The sequence below is a fragment of the Dicentrarchus labrax genome, unplaced genomic scaffold (genome assembly GCF_905237075.1).
Source record: "Dicentrarchus labrax unplaced genomic scaffold, dlabrax2021, whole genome shotgun sequence".
NCBI classification, from domain to species: Eukaryota; Metazoa; Chordata; class Actinopteri; family Moronidae; genus Dicentrarchus; species Dicentrarchus labrax.
In genome coordinates, this window is record NW_026136719.1 from 32,872,622 (window position 1) to 32,894,574 (window position 21,953).

The 21,953-nt window shown below is 40.1% G+C and overlaps 1 protein-coding gene and 1 long non-coding RNA gene across 4 annotated transcripts in view; one reads left to right on the plus strand and one right to left on the minus strand.

Moving 5' to 3' along the window:
• The window catches only part of LOC127352033 (uncharacterized), a 48,362-nt gene extending 26,461 nt beyond the window's left edge, over positions 1–21,901 (minus strand). Inside the window, exon 1 of the long non-coding RNA XR_007881026.1 lies at positions 21,848–21,901. This is a non-coding gene — a long non-coding RNA (uncharacterized LOC127352033). The remainder of the gene's footprint in view (positions 1–21,847) is intronic.
• LOC127351949 (cell migration-inducing and hyaluronan-binding protein) overlaps positions 11,035–21,953 on the plus strand; it is a 190,723-nt gene continuing 179,804 nt past the window's right edge. The window contains exon 1 of one of the 3 annotated variants that reach the window (XM_051379973.1): positions 11,035–11,176. The gene's annotated coding sequence lies outside the window, so the exon portion shown is untranslated. Of the gene's footprint in view, positions 11,177–11,229; positions 11,969–21,953 lie in introns of those variants that run through there. The other 2 variants (XM_051379974.1, XM_051379975.1) reach the window with 2 other exon arrangements.

Sequence of the window (21,953 nt, forward strand, 5' to 3'; positions counted from 1 at the left end):
TCTGACTATGGAGCTGCCAATAATCAGAGTTAGTTCCTCAGTGGGTATGTCACTGAGTGGGTAAAATTTATTGGAAACGTGAATGGGTTCGTGGTGAACTGATAGCTTCAGTGGTTTATTATTTCTAAAACCTCTGCACTGGAACTTTAACACAGTCACAAAATCCTCTATGATTTTCCCAAACCCCAACCAAGTCATTCTTGTGCCTAAATCTGGACTGTACCATTGTTACATAATAAAACAGATTATTTTTTCCACAGTGATTTGCTACAGTTTAGAAAGGCACAGATGAATGATGTTGGCTGATAGGGGTGTTGGAATGGGCATGGAAAAACAAGGTATTTTATCATCTAATTTGGAGGATGTGTCCTGGTAATGATGCAAAAATAAATTAGTTTTGTTTAAGAAAACACCACTATATAATGTGAACTGAACAATATCTATCACATCATGTTGATCACAGCCGCACCTCTGTATTGTATTAAATAATACAGAACTCCATTTGTTATCCTGGTTTATCCAGTGTATTGGACTGAGACACTGGGAAAGGACTGCTGGTCAGTCCTGAGGGAGTTATTGGTGGAGAGAGAATTTTTTATTGATCTATCACTGGCTGCTAAGAATCACTCATTAATCTTCATCTTTTGAGAGTCAGTTGGGCATCTTGTTCCATATGTTTGAGTTTGTACCAAGTGTGAACCTATCATGATGTCACACATTAGTTTGTGAAGTACCATTTATTTGGCTGCCACCATGTTGTTTTTTGCAGCCAGTAGAGGTGACGTACTGCGAGTTGAGCTGCTCTCATTGGCTGCAGAGTTTCAACTAGTTCGTAGCAGGAAGCAATGGCAGCCTGGTCGCCCGGGTTTCCTGCTTTGTTCTTGTATTCCAGATAAACAGTACATCAAAATATGTTTATGAAACGATTTGAGGAGATAAATAGTCAACGCAGTACAGAATGGTTACCTCAATTATCTTTAAACAATTTAGCATGGGAGGTGAATTGGTAGGAACCTACTAAATATGAAATTTCTATGCATTTAATTCGACTAGATAATCTGATTTTCACTAGGTCGCAGAGCGGCCAAGTTCAGCTAACTCCCATGCATACTTTTTAATAACCACCTTCCTTTTTAAACATAAAAACTAAATTTTTCTCCATTTGCAACATGAATAATTAGTACACACAGGAGATTCAATCCAAAAAAATATGGGAACATTTATTCAACATGACCCAAATAAAATAAAAATAAAATAAAGAAAATACCCGGGGTTTTTAGTTTATTCAGTTTATGGTACCGTGCATGCTGGCACGCAGTTGGAGCTCATATGAAGATCTTTTGATTATACTCACACTGGATAGAAACGTTGTTTGTTTCGTTCAAAACCTCTGTCAGCACAGCATCTCTCTATACTCTCTTGTCATTTTTTCCCCATTTCTCCCTTAATCCCGCCCTCTCAGAATCCGGTAGGTTACCCCACACTCATCTCTAATAGACCCTGACTGGACAATGACAGATTGACACCTGAATACTCAAATAAACAACAAAACATACTACAGGAGGTGTTCAAGGGCTGCTCAAAACACAGGAAAATTCAATATCTTTTAAAAAATATAGCAAATATACATTTCCCTATATTAAACGCAACTGATCTCACATCTGTAGTAATTTTCTATATTTGTTAACTAAAACCCTCATAAAAGAAACTAAATGTAAATAAAAGTAGCAGGGAACTACATTAGTTTGACGGTTTGATCTGAGTTTGGTGCGTTGAGCTTGACAGACTCACTGAGAATGACCTGTCAATCACAAGGTAGCCACGCCCTTAAGCATACCCTGCTTTATGGTCTATTTTACTCTAAATGGGACCATCATTTACTAAATGAACATCATGCTGTATGGAAGAAGACTGAAACTAGAGATTGAGACCATAAACTCATTAGGAAACTGTACTACGCTCATAAATCAAGTCATAAGTAGGCTCATTTCTCCATAAGACTGCATGGTATTGGTTTTTATTGCAGCCAATGGAGCTGCCCCCTGCTGGCCATTACACAGAATACAGGTTTAAGACTATTAAACACTGTGTTTGCTTCACTTCACAGACCCAGAAGCTCTGTCCACTAATTATATACTGTCAGTGATCTGTGCAGGCCATGAGGAAAACCAATCAAAGTTGAGGATTGTAAAACCTACAGTAGTGAAAGGTCATACGACAGAAACATAAAAGCAACATACAGAGATTATATTAAGGTTATATTAAAAGTACTTTTAGAAGTGCAGCCATGCAGACCTGGAAGGATGCTCTAACCCTAACCACAGTCACCCATCTCCATAATGGTTTAGCGCCTCTGTGCCAGAGACACTGTTCATGAATTAGGGAGAGGAATTATCAGCATGGTTTGGCAGTTGCCCAAATAAAGCCGGTCACGGTGGCATGCTCGAGCTAATGAAGCAGAAGAATTGCCATGCATGCCAAGCTGATTTCCATGAAATTGGACTCCCTGTGCCCCTGGCATTTTCCCTCTATCATCACACTACAGTGAAGTCAAACGGGCTGAATGTTTGTGGAATAGGCTGATCCAATCATTTCAGATTTGTCTTCCTTTGTGGACCGTAAACAATGTGGCTTTGTAGAGTTGGTTCTGCATTGAAGTTAGACCACTATATAGCACCAATACAGACTTCTGATAGAAAATCAGTTGGTTATTTCTTCTCTGACCACAGTTTCCCAAAAGCTGAAATCTGAGGTAAGATTAGTTCCTATGGAAGCCAAAATTTGTCATAATTCATGACTATGAACTAGAAAGCTTTGTGCAACAGTTAAATATAAAAGTCTATTATTAGTTTGATCTAATGTTCATGAAAAAATGGTAGCCTGGTCTCAAACTTTCTTCTCAAAATTTTTTTTCTTTCTCGATCTAACTGTCTGTGGGAAAATACAGTACAATCTGTTCTAACAACAGCCCTAGAGCTGGCAAAAGTCTGCCAGATGACGTGACCTTTACTGGGTAAAGAGCGGGGAGCTCTGGGTGTTCCTTTGCATATAATTGTTCATTTGCATATACCTACACACTGAAGTATATCAAAAGGAAGCTGATAGAAATACTTTTCTTAAATTCAGCAGAAGTCTACCGTACAGACAACAGATGCATTTGTGATTCTTTTGAGTCACAAGCCAAAAACCTTTTAAGGTGAAGGGTTACAGTGATTAATTATTAGACAACCACCTTAACAGGGTACGTCAAGTTCAGCGGTCTGTTACTTAAACCTAAACCTGAACCTAGTTAAAGAGAGACAGCTTGTCAGGGGCTTGCATGTGTGTCAACTTCTAGATCTAGATCTAGATCAGTGGTTCCCAACCTGGGCGTTGGGACCCCGACTAGGGGTCGCCAAAGCTTCATGGGGGGTTGTGAGGCATGTATGAAAACTGCATTAAAAGAGTATCTAGTATTAACAACCAGTATGTATGATTGTTAAACATTTATGAAATACATAATACAGACAGAGAATTGTATAAAAAGTTCCTAAAGATATTCAATTCAATTCAATTCAATTTTATTTGTATAGCGCCAATTCATAACAGAAGTTATCTCAGGACACTTTTCAAATAGAGCAGGTCTAGACCGAACTCTTTAACATTAATTACAGAGACCCAACAGTACCACCATGAGCAAGCACTTGGCGACAAGGGCAAGGAAAAACTGCCTGTTAAAAGGCAGAAACCTAGGACAGATCCTCCGGCTCTAGGTGGGTGGTCGTCTGTCTCGACCAGTTGGGGTGAGATTGATATCTCTGATCAATATCATAATCTGCTTATAATCTGCTCAAAATTAATTAAAACTGCTGGTTTTACACAAACCTCCTGCAGTTATTGTGTTCACTGTTTAGGTTTATTGTACAGTTTATTAGTTGTTCTCTAATGGAGCGAAGCCTGCAAGCTAGTTCAGGCAGTCAAATCGGGCTGCGCTGCTATACACACATGACATGCCTCACTCCATAATCACTAACCAAGCGGACCCTTCCAAGGTGACTAACTACATGACTGTAGTCATGCACACAGGTTGATAATATGATATGATATGATATTGCATCACAGAGGGTCACAAAATAAGCCCAGCTATAGAGTAAGCCTGCAGACTCCTCTCAGCAACAGGTGTTTATTGCTGTGTGAGAATTGGGTTTATTTAAAGAAAATGGACACAATGGATGTCAGTGTGACAGTTTCCCCCCCATGCTTGGCATCCATACAGCTGATGGCACTCTTACTCCTATCAGAACCAGCATAAACTCTTTCAGCAGTTTGAGCTACAGTAGCTCGACTGTTGGATTGGACCATACGGGCCAGCCTTCACTCCCCACGTGCATCAGTGAACCTTGGCCCCCCATGTCTCCGGTTTACCTCTTTTCCTTCATTGGAGCACTTTTGATATGTACTGACCATTGCAGACCAGGAACACCCCACAAAGCTGCAGGTTTGGAAATGCTCTGACCCAGTCATCTAATCAAAGTTGCTCAAATCCTCACGCTGCCAAGTTTTCCTGCTTCTAACACATCAACTTTGAGGACAAAATGTTCACTTGCTGCCTGATATATCCCACCCACTGACAGGAGCCATGATAACCAGATAATCAGTGTTATTCACTTCACCTGTCTGTCTGTTCACTCTCACAATGTTATGGCTGATCAGTGTACATCAGTATGTGATTCTGGACAGACTCATGGTCAGCTGTAAAGAAAATGCAGTCATGGGCCAAGATTGTGTAATCTCATTAGCTTTGTATTCTCATTGTTCAAAAACAAACACACAAATTAGCTCAGGTTCAGGTACTTATAAATTTGTTCCTGATAATATTCTGATGAGCCTCAGGAGGCTCTTATGACCCACTGCTTTGTCCCATTGCCTTCCATGCAGTCATGTTGGCTGCTCCACCTGCACCCACCTGTGTTCATTTCTCACATGGTGAGCAGTCCCAGCCACAGCTCCTGGAAACATAAATACACATAAACCCTGAGTTTATCACATCCTGTGTTGACAAATATGTTTGTTGTTGCATGCATCTAAAAAATAATTTACTAAAAACAGCTGGTCTGTACACTGTACATTACAAATGCGTCCGTCCCATATGCTCCTCTGTGTATCTGATAGCGGTCAAACTGCTCTACAGTCTGCATGAAATATGAGTGTAACTGGACACTATCAGCTGGAGTTCAAGGACCAAACTATAATACTCTCCGAACTGTGTCCCCACTTGGCTTAGGCCTATTTCATGTACACGTCTGTGTCTGGTTGTAGTCTATGCTGCAAAATAGCGATACCCAGAGGTTTTACCATGTCTCTGTCATGAAGCTTTTTAGACGCAGAGGCTGTTTAGGTCGGACAGGCTCCAAAATCTCTGCTCATACACTGATTGCTGCAATGGGTGCAGCTTGCTGTGTTTCAGGAATTAGGTTCATACTTGGCAACCTGGTGTGTCTAAACAGGCAGTCGTCAAATGAGCGATTTAGATTAATTTTGAGCAGATTATTTCAGAGGTGAGCTGTCTGATGGTTTTTACAATGATAGGTCTGTATTGTGTATTTTATTAACAATCATACAGTCTATCTAAGCAAACTATTTAATTTAGTTTTCTTCACAGAATTAGACGAAATGCTGAGATATAGGCCTATAGTGTATATTTTTAAAGTTTTACTTATCCCTTAAAATCAAGGCCTCATGACTCATTTTGAAGCTCTTAGCAACCCCTAGTGAGGGTCCTGACCCACAGGTTGGGAACCACTGCCCTAGTTGAATGCCAAGATCACATTTGCCTAGAATAAACATACTGGACAGTAAACTGGGATCCAAGGCTGATCAGAACACAGTCAGAGGATGTTTTCTCAACATCTCTCTTTCTTAATTGCTCTTTTACACAAGGATGTTACATAGACTGACATTCATTTCCTTGAAGACTTACCCTAACCACTACTTGCTCAATGCTAACCCTATACTTGACCTAACCCTAACACAAAATGACAAACCAAATCCTTAAGGGACAGGAGCTTTAAAACCTTACAAATTAAAAAGTTCCCTCTTAGCTCTCCTGTGATTACTTGATTCATTTAAAAACGTCATTAAATACAGCCCTTTCATTGGTTTGTTGTTGTTTTTTGCTCTAGGGGACATTTGTAGATAAGATATAATCAATTCTGAGGCTGGGAGACAGTTTAATGATTGCACATATTTGTGCAAACTGAGAAAAAGTCAACTGTGATGTTGATATCAGGAATGGAAGGTCCAGACTCCAAATGGAGGCAGGGATTTAGAGGTTTGCTTTTATTATTGTCAATAATTAGATTTTCTAGCAATATTGCTCACCTCACATTCATACTGGAGAAATTAAATTAAATGAAAATGCAATGAAATGTCACACACAGGGGCAGAATACATAGTCCCGCAAAGTGCATTTCAGTGCTTGAGTTGTGCCTACAATGATACAGGTGGGTGACAAACAAAAGGACAGTCCAACATTAAAAGTCCAGTGTGTAACATTTAGGAGGATCTATTGTCAAAAATGGTCAATTTCCATTAGTGTATAATCCTATTATAGGTATTTTTTTTATTTATTTTTTTTTTTTAACCTTAGAATGAACCTGGAATTGACCTTATAATGAATTCTACCTTAGAATTAATTGTTTTTGTTTTGAATCACCTTCCATTGAGTCCTCCAGGTTGAACCGCCATGTTCCCATGTAGCCTAGAATGGACAAACCAAATAATGGCGCGTTTGTGGGCAGGGTATTTTATTTTTTGCGCTTGGAAGGGGAGAGTGAAGTAAGGGAGTTGCAATCTGCAACTACACCATGAGATTCCAGTAAATCCCACACACTGGACTTCTGGAGTCTCCCAATAAGGTGTTGTTCCACCACAAGCCTTTACAACAGTAGCCTTCATTGTTTTGTTGATGATGGTGGAGTGCTAACACGTTGCTCCAAATCACCCATAGGTGTTCAGTTGGTTTCAGTCTAGTGAGTCAAAGGCCATAGCCTAGATCCACATTTTCATACTATCAAACTGTTCGGTGAAGCCTCATGACCTGAAGCTGAGGCATTGTCATCCTGGAAAAAGACGACTCCAATCATGATAGAAATGTTCCATCACAGTTAAAAATAACTTTGTATTGACTTGTGGGCATTCTTCGACCTTTGCCCCAGGATTTCTTAAATCCTGGCTATGGCCCTGCCTCTGAATAGCCTCCTCTCCTCAAATACTAATGAGGGCCTGGATAGCACACTAAAAGACAGCACCTACCCCAGACATAGCATGTTCACCGTGCTGCTGTCCGGCAAGAGATACTGCTTAATTCATCCTCAGCACTCAATCATAGTTTATTTTTTATATCTTGTAAGCCATATTTACTGTATTGACACTAATATACTGCATAGTAAAATGACCTTGTATCCTCGAATATGTTGCGTTCTCCTCTGTTCTTCCTTTTTAAATGATTGTGTAAGTCTCTCTACAACGGTGGGCTCCCCCAGCACACAAGCAAGCACCACAGGTCAATTAATCAACACAAATGTATCCTTTCCTCAGCCACACACACTGTCAACACAAAAACTCAGCTTTCTGGCTGATCTGAGGCTTCTATAGCCCTCTTCCAAAGTCCATAATGATTCGCTCCAGACATCCTCTCTGATCTGTGTGTGGCGGCGAACTCAGTTCCAGCACACTACTACAAGAGAGGAGAGAGTGATTACTCAATGAGTACTAGAAGTAATTTATTACTCATTACTTGTTACGCTTATCAAAAGTAATATTATTACTTCACTTATTGGCCAATCATGAGCTATGTATCCGTATAAGCCTCATTAGCAACAACTTTATGAGTTTCATATTAGGCACCAACTGCCCTCAACAGGTAAGATAAGATATAAGATAAGATATTCCTTTATTTGTCCCACAAAAGTATAAAAAACAGTAAGAGTAGGGAAATAATAAATAAAATAAAAACACTATGTACAAGAGAAAAAACAGTAAGAATCCACAAACAGTAAGAATCCACAAACAACAGATAACACAAATAGTAGATAACACAAATAGTAGCAGCAGCAGTTGCACATGGGCAATAGATTGCACAGTGAATATGGTATGGTATTGCACAGTAATTATTGCACATGTTATTGGTGCACTCCTCCCCTTGTTGTGCATGCTCTCTGTCTCAGTGGAGTAGCAAAGGAGGAGCTTGTGTGCGCATGCTGTGTGCTTGACAGTAATTTAAAAAAAAAGGGGGGGAGAACGAAAAAAAAGAAGAAAAAGAACGGCTCTCAACTTGCAACTCGGTTCCCATCGCTCATGTTAAAGAGCCGTTCAGTAGATTCGGTTTGTTTGTGAGCATCACAACTCTACGGTTCATTCTCCATTCAAATGAATGGGATTTACATAGCAGGCAGGTTTAAGATACTTCCGGGTTGGCTTCAGTTTTCCGACCCGGAAGCTCTGTCTATTATACAGTCAATGGTTTGCACTTCTTCAATGGATATGATAAATCTTTCTTTATTGTCAGGATATGTACCACAGTCCTTTAAAGTAGCTGTAATTAAATCCCTCTTAAAAAAGCCCACTCTTGACCCAAGGGTTGTAGCTGACTATAGACCCATTTCTAACCTTTCCTTCCTCTCTAAAGGAAGGTTGGCGGTTCGATCCCCGACTCCTGAAGTTTTCTAACCCACTGAACCCCAAATTGCTTGCCAAATTGTGCTTCGGTGTATGAGTGTGTATGAATGATTAGTTTCCGTTCTGGTGAGCAGTTGGCACCTTGCATGCCAGCCACTGCCATCAGTGTATAAATATGTGAGAATGGGGTGAGTGTGGCATGTACTGTACAGCGCATTGAGTGGTCGAAAGACTAGAAAGGCGCTATATAAACAGTCCATTTACATACTTATATATGCTTCCCTTAGGCAACATTATTAGGAATCACTCCATTAACTTTCATTGTTATGCAGATGATACCCAATTATATCAATCAAGCCATATGTAATTAATCAATTATATAAATTACAAGCATGTCTTAAGGACATAAAAACCTGGATGAGCTGCAATTTTAAACTCAGACAAAACTGAAGTTCTTGTACTTGGCCCCAAAAACCTTAGAGACTCCCTGTCTAAAGATATAGTTAGTCTAGATGGTATTACCTTGGCCTCCAGCACCACTTTAAGGAATCTTGGAGTTATCTTTGCACATAAAGCAGACCTCTAGGACTGCTTTTTTTAACTTACATGACATTGCAAAAATCAGATACATCCTCTCACAGACAGATGCAGAAAAACAAGTTCATGCATTTGTTACTTCTAGGCTGGATTACTTGGTAAAAAGTGTAAAAAAAGTTGTGTTTCATCAGACATCAGTTTAAAATTAAAATGCGATGTGACAATTTCACTCTATCTCTCTATGCAGGTGTGTACGTGTGCGTCATTCATCACAGGTGTGTGTTGTCTCTGTTCGTTAAACAGCACTAATGAGAAAGTTACCTACTGCAGCTTTAATGTTCACACACCACTATTGTTGGCTGTGTGTGCGCTGTGTTTATATTAAATGTTGCTGGTTTTGTATGGTAGGTGCTGTCAAGCACTCATTCTACTGAACTGCATACACAGCTTGTAATGTGTTTTGGTGAGAACTCTTACTCCCTCCCTGCTGTTTGCTCATTGCATTGGTTGGACTGCAGTTAGCATCGTATTGTTGTCTTAGAGCTGGGACTGACATGGGACCATGTCATAGGTTTTTATTAACCTGACGATCCCTGACTAAGTGACATATTTTATGGGTATTTCATGTTCTATTCAATGCATAACAATAACAGTAGAGAACAACTGATAAACTGTACAATGTACCCAAACAGTGAACACAATAACTGCAGGAAGTTTGTGTAAAAAAATATTATATTTTATATTATTCTTATTTTTTGTACATTTTTATACAATTCTGTCTGTATTTTGTATATTTGTTATGTAAATTTAACAATCGTACATTCTTAATAGGCTTCTTTTTTTGAAAAATGTACTTTGGCTTTTTGGTTGTTTGAACTTGAGATCTTCAATAATAATCTAAACTTTAAAATAACAATTTCATTTAATTTCTTCACAGTAATGAAAAATAGGCTAAGATACAGGCTTACTGTATATATTTTTAAGTTGTCTTGCACCTCTTACAATCAAGAAGGCCTCAGCAAGCCCCATGAAGCTTTGTCCCCAAGTGGGGATCCTGACCCCAGGTTGGGAACCACTGGGATAAAGTTTGCAATGATAGCCACGAATTACAAAAACAAATTACAAAATAAGACATGATTACTAAAAACTCAAACAGTCTTATACCTCAGTATTTATATGATATTTCCTAACTATTAGGGGTGAATAGATAGCTACCTGAGGCGACCAAAGTGCAGAACCGGCTCTAGTTAGGTGGCTTAGGGTGGCAGTGGCCACCTATAGGAAATCCTTTAGATTCATTTTTAAAATGTGTTAAAAACAGAAAAGGAAAGACATGATTTTGGAAAAAGATTTGGAAATAGAACAATGTATTGATTTCTAATGCCATCTTTTAGATATTTCTATTCAGTGATTTGCCACATGTGCCACAATGATGTAATTTGGGGGCTTTTCCAAGCAAATATTGATATATGTGGCTGTTGATTGTTTAAATCCCCATATTTTTCTGCCGCTCTTTATTTCTGTAGATATATTTGCAAGACTTTTTATTTCTTTAGGCTACTTTTACAATCATTTTTCTATTAATATATATATTTTTAATTTTCCTGTATTTTTATATTGCGTAATTTCTTTATTGATTTATTTACTTGTTTATTTATTCATAGTATTTTTATTTGACCTCAGTATCTCTCAAATCCTAGCTACAAATAGGTAGGCTGGTTTTCCAAGGAATTAAGGATTTACAATATCCCTCCAAAACATACACGCGCGCGCGCCCGCGCACACATAGTGGGCGTGTTTTTCCTCCAGCTGGAGTAAATAGAGGCGGTGCTGCAACGTGCGCCTCTGACAGGGAATGGCTGTGTCTCTGCGCTCCGGCACCGGCTGACACATTGACAGCGCTCCGCTCCATCACTGCACTGCTCCGAGCTGCGCGTCTCACCGGCTCCGGGACTAGACGTGGATTATATGCTTCAGGTCGGTAGGTCTCCGTGGATTCTTTAACATCTTTCTCTGGGGTGGGGGTATGTTGTGTGTGTGTTGATACTGTGGCGCATCCAGAGTGGGTACTTCGGGGCGTAATTTGGCCGCTGCGAGCCACAGGTGTTGTTGGAAATGATCCGTGTCGGTAAATGCGCTTTTTTGCGCGGAGAAGGAAGCGCAAGTTTCGGTAAATGTTATCGCAGCGGACAGGAGAGGGTCGCGGTGTGCACACTGTGCTGTTGAAAAGCACGCCGCTTGTCCTGCCACGACTTCAAGGGGCAAAGGTAAGTGGACTCCCGGTCAGTGCGCGCTGATAGCGTCGCTCCGTGTCTAGCAGACGGTCTCCGAGTTCCCCGAGTTCCCCGGCTGTCTTTAACAAACAGCCCATCTCGCTGTGCCTGCAGCTGGAACTGAAACGCAATAAAATGACTGTAATGAGAACTGAAGCTACTGAGTATGATCTGCTGAGGAGCGCAGTCTCCACCGGGATCCAGTGAGGGCACAGCTGCCGTTCTGTTGTGGCTTCACCTCAAGATGCTGCCAGAATTCCGCTTTTTATGAGTCACATGTAGGTTGATGGAGCTTTGAAAATCACTTAAGAGACGGAAGAGGTCGCGATCTTAAACAAAGAAAGAAAACTGTGTTCACCGGGCTGTTCACCACCACTTTGCAGCAGCGGTCTGCAGGTTTCCCTCTTCCTCCGCTTTATGAATGGTGCGCACTGTTCAGTCTGCTGCGGTTTGTCTCCAGAGGAAGCAAGTGCACTGTGCAGGCTCTTCAGTCCCAACAGGTTAGTGGACCATTTTCCTCCTTTATATGTGCAGGGATTATGCTTATCAACTGTGTTGTCCGTACAGATCTTTGTACATCAGGGCTGCAGCCAGAATTGTATAAATACTGATGTTAAAACTGCCCCGCTGAAAACCCATCCCTAAACTTTTCTTTCTTTGTATTGTCTTTATAAATTTAACGTTTGTAAATGTAAATATATATATTTTGTTTAAATGTAAATATATATATTTTGTTTAAATGTAAACAATTGTATAAGCATAATGTCAATCGGTGGAGAAATACTGTTATATTAATGGATTTGCAGACAAATTAAACAATTTTGACTCTGCAAGACATTAACATCAGGCTGAAAAGCTTAACATCTGTGTGTAACTTTACTACGATTACTCTTCAAATCACACTACTAAATATAAATGCAGTATAGAATGATACCATTTTTTTATTTAGTGATTTTTTTCATGGAAATCCCTTAAAGCGTTTTACAACATTTACAGCATTGTCCTACTAATGTCTGAGAATGATTTCTGTTTAATAGCATATCATTATCTCTGATAACACTGATAACAATGTTACTGTTACTTCGTACACTACTGCTTTTATCTTCTTTTTGCAATGGAACTCCTCCGTGGTTCAGGCGGTGACAGTGAGCGATTCTGTGTTTTGTGACTGCGAAATGTGCCGATCAAGTGGAATCGGTGTTCAGGCTGATGAAATGATGATGCCTCCTGGCTGTCTGTGGCTGTCTGCCTTCTTCTCGTGTTCCCTTATTACCTTCGCTGTCCTCCACAGAGGGTGATATGATGATGATGAGGAGGAGAATAGCGCTGTAGCACAGGACAGGAGCAGGAGCAAGGCTGGGGAAGATTGGCAGTGACGATGATAATGATGTGGAGGATGATGGCATTCTTGTGGACAACAATTTTTGTCTGAGTGACTTGTGCTGCAAAAAAAGGGAGTTACGCAACTAGTTGAGGCTAAAATAAGAGTCAGTGCTAGCAAGAACAGGTTGTCTGTCTGGTGGGTGCTACGGATGATGGGGAGAGCAGGAAGATGTGTAGAAAATCTTGAAAATGAACTCTAAGAGAAAGAGCTGTCTTCAGGATGTGAGGCTGGAGCGAGTTTAGGTGAAGTGGTATTGCCTTTCATCTACAGCTGACTTGCAAATGTACAAGCTGCTGCAAAGAATCATTGTGTGCGATTGTGACTGGCACATTGTGTGTGTGTGTGTGTGTGTGTGTGTGTGTGTGTGTGTGTGTGTGTGTGGCGCGTCTGCAAGAGAAATTCCTTTTCTTATTATAGGCTTGCATCACTTATGAATCTGCAGCTGCTCTGATGTGTCTGATGTGCTGCAAGTTCAGCTGCTGCTCACAGACTCAGTCCAGGAAGGACTGTGCAATATTTCACTGCTTGAAAAAACAACCCTGACTCGCTGAAGGAAACAAACTGCAGTCTCTTATGTTAAAGTCCAATGTTTTGTTGACTCCCCCATCCACCCATCGCCTCCTCACCCCAGACTTTGTTGCTCAGTAATATACAGTATAATTGTTGCTCTAGAGGGCTTTGAATGTTAACATTTGGGATAAGCAAGTACACCTTTATCTGTATCTATACTTAATAATGGGCGGGACTTAAACTGGACATGGGCAGGACGAACCAGAAGTTTAGCCTGAAGTTGATATGGGTTGATCAGAAGTTGCTGTATTTATTAGAAAACAACATCAGAGCAACCTCAGAATTGAGGTTTGGAGCAATGATTTTAGCTTCAACCATTATTTGATTAATCCGTTAGTTGTCAGCTATTAAATTAATCACCAACTATTTTGATAATCAATTAATTGTTTTTAAGGTATTTTTTTCAGATTCTCTGATTTCAGCTTCTCAAACTTGAATATTTTCTGCTTTCTTTAGTCCTCTAGACAGTTTCTATATTTTTGAGTACTGATGTTGAAGCATTTTACTCTGATGATACTTGTGAAAGTACATTATTTGTACAGGATACTAGTTTCAGCCGAGTACTTACTCAACCCAAGTATAAATATGTCGTTTGTCGGCGCTTGCTGAAACGACTGATACTGGTGTTCTTTTTGGAAGAACGCTCTCTTAGAAACGGCCTGGTCCAGGTCAGTGGACGTGACGATGATTCTCTTGAGGGACACTATGCAAGGTTAGGGTCATGTGACAGACTTAGACAACAGACAGTATCTGTATGCTACTTTTCAGTGGCCTTGCTAACTAAGGTATCGTAACTTAATACTACAAGACTGTGTGGGCTCTACTTATTTCTTGTCTGTAGCTTTTTGAAAAACAGCTTGAAGATAGCAGGAAGCTGTGGATTTGGGTGACCTTTCAGTATGTTGGGTGGAACGTGCTGCACAGAGTTGATTCACATTTGATCTAGCTGATCTGATCACACGATTGCATTGCACCTATAGGCATTATTTTCCTTATCCAAATGCAAATTGCACTACGAGGTGTCAAAGTCAGATCGACTAATGATGTCTTTAAACGCAACTGACTAAGGGAATCTTGGGAAAGGAAGGGACATTCAGTTATCTTGCAGCCACTTGTTGCCAGATTGGCTGCTGTTCAGCAAAAGAGTCCATGGTAACGGGGAGATTTGTGTATAACTGAATGTCTGTCTGTTTTGTTGCTTTGTTTCACTGGTTGATGGAAGTTTAGTGGTGAGCCAACTTAATCCAGTTCATGAAAGCTTTAATTTGTTCCTCTAAACAATGAGGGGAGTAGACATCCCAATCCTACCACAAATGACTGTTGAGGAAACATTTTGTGTCTGAATCATTTTAATTTGGCGGGGTATTTAGTATGAGCGATGATGTAAATGAATGAGGCTGCGGTTGAGTACGTTTGAATGCTCTGCCGCTAATTAAGAGCTGATGTTAGGTGGTTAAAGATGCATCTTGAGCATGTCTGACAGCAATGGAGCACAAAAGTGTGAAAAGTTCTCTGCTGCTGAACATGAAATATTGGCTGAAGAAACCAGGAACTGCAATTACACAGTTGTCTTCCTGGAAGAAGGAAGGAAGGCAATTGGGGGAGAAAATAGCAGTAGAATAATTCTGCTGGCTCATACTAGAGTACGGCATGAACGAGAAGCTTGTAAAATGTTCTCACATCCTGCTGCAAATCCCCCCTGAGTGCCTGCTGCACGGGAGGCGATTTCTCCTCCCTGTTTGTTTAGAATAAGAACTGTGTATTTAGCATGAGCAGCAAGGATAGGGAGGGAGAGTAAGAGAGAGAGAGAGAGAGAGAGAGAGAGAGAGAGAGACCATATATGAAATAACTTAAAGCTGCACTAAAATTCACATTTTATTGTAATTTTTCTTTCTTAGATTTATACTTTTAGATAGATCATTTCTGACAATGAACACATTTTTTGTGTTTTTTTTGTTTTGAGGCCCCTGGTTTCCAGCAGCAGCAGCATGCAGCTGTTTTTATTGAAAGCTCTGATAAACCCACTGTACGCTAACTGCCAACAACCATCAGACAGACAAAGATAGCGACTAGCTAAAAAGCCATATTTTCTTCAGGAGTTCATGGAGGCCAAACCAGACCTAACAGAGTGAATATTGGATTTACATTTATGACGTAGATACAGACATGACTCCAGATAAATTTTAATGAGGTTCAGTAGTTAAGAATCAATATTTAATTACCATAATGGTAATGTCTGCTATATATGTATTAAGGTAACTGTTTGTGGCCAAAAAACTAGTGCAGCTTTAATTTCCATAGAAGGAAAAACAATGCATAATGTGTGTATTTTAGTTGGGTTTTCAGTAAAATAAAGTAGCATGAGCTCTTAGATTGCTTTACAAATGAATTGCAAGTGGGCAATGAAAAGCTACTGAGGACCTCTACACATACACGCACACCCTAAACCTTTTAGCCTTTCTTGTATTATGTCTATTGAATGCAATAATCTTCCAATGTGAGGAAGACTACTCTTGGTAGAGGAAAAGTTATTACTTTCCAGTATAGGCTGGACTTTCCACACACACATCCACACATATAGTCAGAGACGTACAGTCAGAGGGAAAAACTGGCAGAGAGCTGCCACCGTGGATGATTGGGCGGGCAGCCAAAGGCCACAGTTTACTTGAGGAAACCATCAGCTCTCTTGCCTCAATTGAAAGAGGAACACCTCTCTCTCCTCTGGTCAGGCTTGCTGGCTACAAGGCTGCTCTCTGCTTCTCCTCTGCTCTGCTTTGGAGATTATTATTATTATATTTGCAAGTTTCCCAGATGAAATCTAGTGATTTTTTTTTTTTTTTTACCAATCCATCAACTCTTTAATGGGCTGTGAAATTGTTTAGAACAGTTGTTTTCCTGCCTGTACTTGCTACCCTGCAACAGAAGTTGGGTCAACCTGACTGCAGCCCAAATTCATTCCAGGCACTGCCCTGGCACTACAACACACAGCTGCTTGTGCTCTGTGTGCGAGTCTGTTCTTTTTGTGGACTGATGTGATCCAGACAGACAGAGGTGGATATCTGTCTGTATTCTATCGGCATGTCCACGTGCCACTGCAGCCGCTTAAAAGCTGACATTAAAATCACACAACGCAGCCACGTCCTCCAGACTATGTTTTCTTTGGATCCCAAGAGTACAATTTAGATCAAAGCACTGGGAAGAGGGGTGTAGTGTAGCACACACCCAATGGAGCTCCTGTTTACCCACTTTTTGATCTGCAGAAATTGAGTTTACCACCTTTGCAGGCTAAGAAAAGACCTCCTGACAGATAAATATACATACATATCATCAGCACATTGCTAAATGGGCAAAAGCTGAATGCAGATTATGTTGTAAAACAAGAAAGAAAAATATGTCCTTGCCACAAACTGGCATCTGTTAACCTCATGTAATTCTATTTTCAAGCAAGCAAACAACTCTGGTTACCGTTTTTGTCATAACTAGTGCCTGAAATGGATCAGGACTCACAGGTGCTGAGTACCAGCACATCTGGTTTTTGTCCACCTTGCATTCATAGTTGAACAAGATAGGGCTGAACACACAGCCTTGAGGGGCTCCACTGTTCACCACTAGAGTGGAGGAGTTGTGACAATCTGAACTGTCTGATCATCAGTTTCACGCGGAGGTTGTGTTGAGTGCTGTGCTGAAATCAACTAGTAGCATTCTTTATGTAGGTGCTGTTTTTCTCAAGGTGTGTGAAGACTGAGTGGAGGGCAGTGGAGATGGCATCTTCTGTGGATGGCCCAAACTGGCATCCCCTCCTTTTCTACAGGGGCACTGGCTGCCAGTTATTGAGCACCATAAACTGCTCTGACTTCAGTTTCTAGTCTGAGAAATCCTGATCTACATGGAGCCTGTTTACAGCTGGATATCTTCTTTGAGAAATCTCCTCGTTAACATGAAGCAGACTCCAACACAGAATACTACTGGAGGTGTTTTGTAGCTTCAAGTGTGTGTGAAGCTGCTGCAAGGCCTTTATTCAACAGGCCAAGAATGCCTCAGCAGTGATTAGTAGTTTTAAAGGAGAATCAGAGCAGGCATGGAGCTGTCGACAGAGATAAAGGAGCATGTCTGTGCTGTGGAAACAGCAGATCTCAACATGATAGCACTGCACTGACCCCTTATTAATGGTGGTGGAGTACACGCACACATACACACACATACACACTGAGGGGAAGATATGCAGGGAGTCAATAGCTGTATTTCCATCAATGTATTGCACATTTGGAAGTATCACATTAAAAAATGTCCTCAATTCACAAAAAGGTCTTGACGCTTGTCGTGAGGTGGCTTTTTTGAAAAACATTTAATGGTCTTAATGGGCAAGGGAAAACATTTTTCAGACTAAATTCTGACATGCACTCGAACACACAAGGTTCTTGGAAGTCCTGCTTATTTATTAAGCCTTGCCTCTTGCCTATAATGTGCCAGGATATGTGTTTGGACCGGCAAGTCTTGTTATCCACATATGGAAGGAGTCTAAAGTGTATGTGTGAGCTTTTGGTTATGTACATAATGAATAATAAAGGTGAAAGTGAGAGCAGTGGTTTTACCTGCAACTACAGTTGGATTACCATTGATGTGGACCATTGGTGGTACATAAATTAGACCACACCACTCAGGTTCACAAAAAGAATGCCTTTGTGTCTGCGCATTTTTAAATCCAACAGTGGACCTAATTACACATTCGCCAACAGTGGTCCGTAAGCCAGCAGGACATTTGGAGGTCTACAGTTGGTCATGCGTAAAATCATGTCTAAAAGAAAAATAATTTATTTTAACTGTAGCCATAGGGGGCCCTGCACGTGTGTGACTGTTAACGCTCATACTCAGCACTGCCCCTGCAGGCTGGATCAGGGATTTTAACGAGACACTAAAAAGCTTTTTTCACACTCCTCAATAGTGTGAAGTGCTGTCCAGGCAGACTTTCAGGAGACAGGGTGCTATTTAACAGGCTGCATGCTGAAGTAACCGGTGTCCCTATAACATATATTTTTATTGTCTTTTGTTAGATAAATACATAAATAACAAACTTAAGTTGATGTCCTAACCATGCTTCACACTATATTAAAATGAAGGGCTACCAAAAAGGCAGAGTGGGGAATAAAAAGTATTTTAAAACAAAAAAATGAAAAAGTCATGTTAAAGTTAGAAATAAAAGGGTCAGCAGTGAGATCATTTAATTTAAATTAATCAAAACAGATCTCTCAGACTTTTCACTAGACCTTTAACATTTAGTTCACATGGCAGTGTGGAGTGGACAAAACGGAAAAATTATAATTCCAGCTGACATTTTCCCTTTAATTCTTATTCATCTCTCTCTCTTGCACTCCTTTTCTCTCTCTTGGTCTAGAGTAGCTGTCAGACCTGTAGATCTTTCACAGGGATTATTTTCAGGATGCAAACAAAGTATTTAGTCAGTTTCTTACTTACTCATACACACAAACACACACACACACACACTTTCATATCAGGATACAGCATAGTATATGTCCTATCATCTACTCCCAGGAGACTATGCTTCTTAATATTCAACCATTAAGACAAAGGTTTCACCCTGTGTTACCATAGTGTGTCCTTTGTGGTGTGTGTTGAATAAAACATGTGACTCTGCTGTCGATGGGTTTCATCTCTCATCTGTCAGTGGTCAATCATTTCTCCTGGCTGCTGTCACAGCATCAAGCCCTGTCCTTTCTGCCTTCCACTGATGTGTATTTGGATGTCGATTTTCCTATTGAAGCTAAAAATAGGCATTACGTATATAAAGGCTTTTTTAGGCATTATTATGTTAGTAAGCCCATTCCATTTATATTTTTTACACCCACTACAGCAGCTACTGCTGAGGTCCCAGGCGTCTGGACCTTGGGAATTTTTACCACAGGCCACTAATTTTCTCTTGTTCTGTTTTTGTGAATCAAAGCAGTTTTTGTAACTGGCATCATTCTAAAGAAGAACAGCACTAATTTTAGCAGGCTCAATTATAAATGTTGGCAGTACTACTCAGTTTGAGAAAACACTTTGTAGAAAGATTATTCATGCCTTTTGTACAGTAACCACTATAGAGAGTACAATTTATAGTTATTTAGAGTCAACCTGAAAATCTTTCACTGAGGGGAAGATATGCAGGGAGTCATTAGCTGTATTTCCATCAATGTATTGCACATTTGGAAGTATCACATTAAAAAATTTCCTCAATTCACAAAAAGGTCTTGACGCTTGTCGTGAGGTGGCTTTTTTGAAAAACATTTAATGGTCTTAATGGGCAAGGGAAAACATTTTTCAGACTAAATTCTGACATAGTAAACATTTAAATCTCATGACTAATGGGCTGTTTGCGCTCCGACAGTCTCCTCATCACTGCCATGGCTCTATAATACATCCATGATCGCTGCACACAGATCTGATAAAACCTTACTCACATTGATACATGAAGAAAACAAAAAGGTCATATTTCTATCCTGTTTTCTGCATCGTTTTTCACTGTTTGAGGTTTGACTGGGGCTCTCTTAATCACGTAATCTGACTGGAGGAGTGATACCTCTGACTGCTTATCTCAATAAACCAATATCTGCATGGAACCAAGCATTAATTTGCATTGTCTTTACTTAACTGAATTACTTGAAATTCGGTTGAAATTTGCATTATATTTGGGTGGAAAGACAACTGAGTGTTTGGTTTCTGTGGCAACCAACAGTCACTTGGTTGCCCCAGTAAAGTGATCTTTCATGGTATCACGGTTAACGACTACTTTTCCACATATAAGATTGTGTTGTTTGTTTGTTGGGATGGTTGCATTCTATAATAATAATCTAATAATACAGCTACCTTGCTTATATTAGTTGAATTGATAACAACTTACCATATCTAATTTGACTTTACTATTTGTCTTATTAAAACAACTAAGGCAGTCAAATCACAAATTTGCATTTAAGTATAGGTGGCTACAGCTTTGGACTGCCGGAAATTGTAAAATTTTCGGGCTATACCCCTCACAGCCCCCATCAAACTGGCTACACTTCTAGGAAGGTCATTCTCAGGGAACCACCGTCTTTGTTCTGTGGGTATATAGTAACAGAGGGAAATTGCTGTAATAATAAGGGTTTTTCTACTTTTCCAAGAAGGTGAGTCATCCCTCCTCTCACAATACAAGTGTTCACTGTATTGCATTATGATCTCTTACATGTGTGTTATGAGTGACATTGCAGACTGATCCTATCTGAAACAGCTTTCACACAGACCTGAGAAACTCCATATCATTATATCAGAGGACTGCCTGGTCTGGCTGATCTGATTATTTCAGAGAATATCACCTCCACACATCACGTTAACACCAGGCCCTGTTTGCCTTCTCCAGCTGGTCCAGGCTTTGACTGCCTTGCTCCTCATATATTCACCAGCAGCAGCCACAGATTTAACCTCCCGTGTTTTGAATTAATGTTGTTGGTGGAAAAAAGATAAAGGAATTGATTAAATCTCTTCATATGTTCTCAGCCAGAGGTGCATAGTCACATCAAGGTAATTGTGTGGATGCTTGCAGTGCAACATGATTTTCAATACAACCCCTATCCATTATTTAAAACTTAAGTAAAAGATAGCAAGAATATTCAGCTCGCCAGCTGTGCTATGACCTCATGTTCCCCACATCGCTGGGCACTGGCTGATCAGTATATATGTGTGTGTGTGTGTGTGTGTGTGTGTGTGTGTGTGTGTGTGTGTGTGTGTGTGCGCACTAGTGGAAGTCGAGGCTGGAATTTTACTTAACAACTTATCTGTATAAGCTGCAGTAAACCAGCCTTAACCTGCCTTGAAGAGACACCAACCCACCAAAGAGTTTAACTGGACAGTACTTATGTACCCAACTCAGTATCACACCAAGGTGTGTGTTACACACGCTTGTCCACTGTTGCAGTGTCTCGTTTGCATTCTGTGGTCAATACCGTAAAACTAATAATAGCCCGGGTGTGAGATTTGTTCAGCAATTCTGACAACTAACATGATGATTATGATCGCTTCAGAGGTTTTTTTCCTTATCTCTTGTTTACAAGTCAGAATTAATTAACATTATACTTTGTTGTTGATTGTTTTCGTAAAATATAGTGAACGATTGAATTGTGGAGAATCTATAACTGATCTAATGATGTGCAGCATGTACATATTGACAGAAGTTGAAACATTTACATTTGTGTAGGAGATTGAAACGACTTAAAACTCGCTCAAGCGCGCGACCTGGTGGGTTTTAAGACAAGATAATTTCTATAAAATCCAGACCAGGCCTCTATTGGAGACCTGCGTTTATTTGTCAAAAGGTGTAGCCACACCAGGCTTTTAAATGAGACATGCGTCTATTAGGGACCCTGCTTAATGTTTTAAAGAGTTCGGTCTAGACCTACTCTATTTGAAAAGTGTCCTGAGATAACTTCTGTTATGAATTGGCGCTATACAAATTAAATTGAATTGAATTGAATTTCTTTTATTGGAAGTTTTACGGTAAA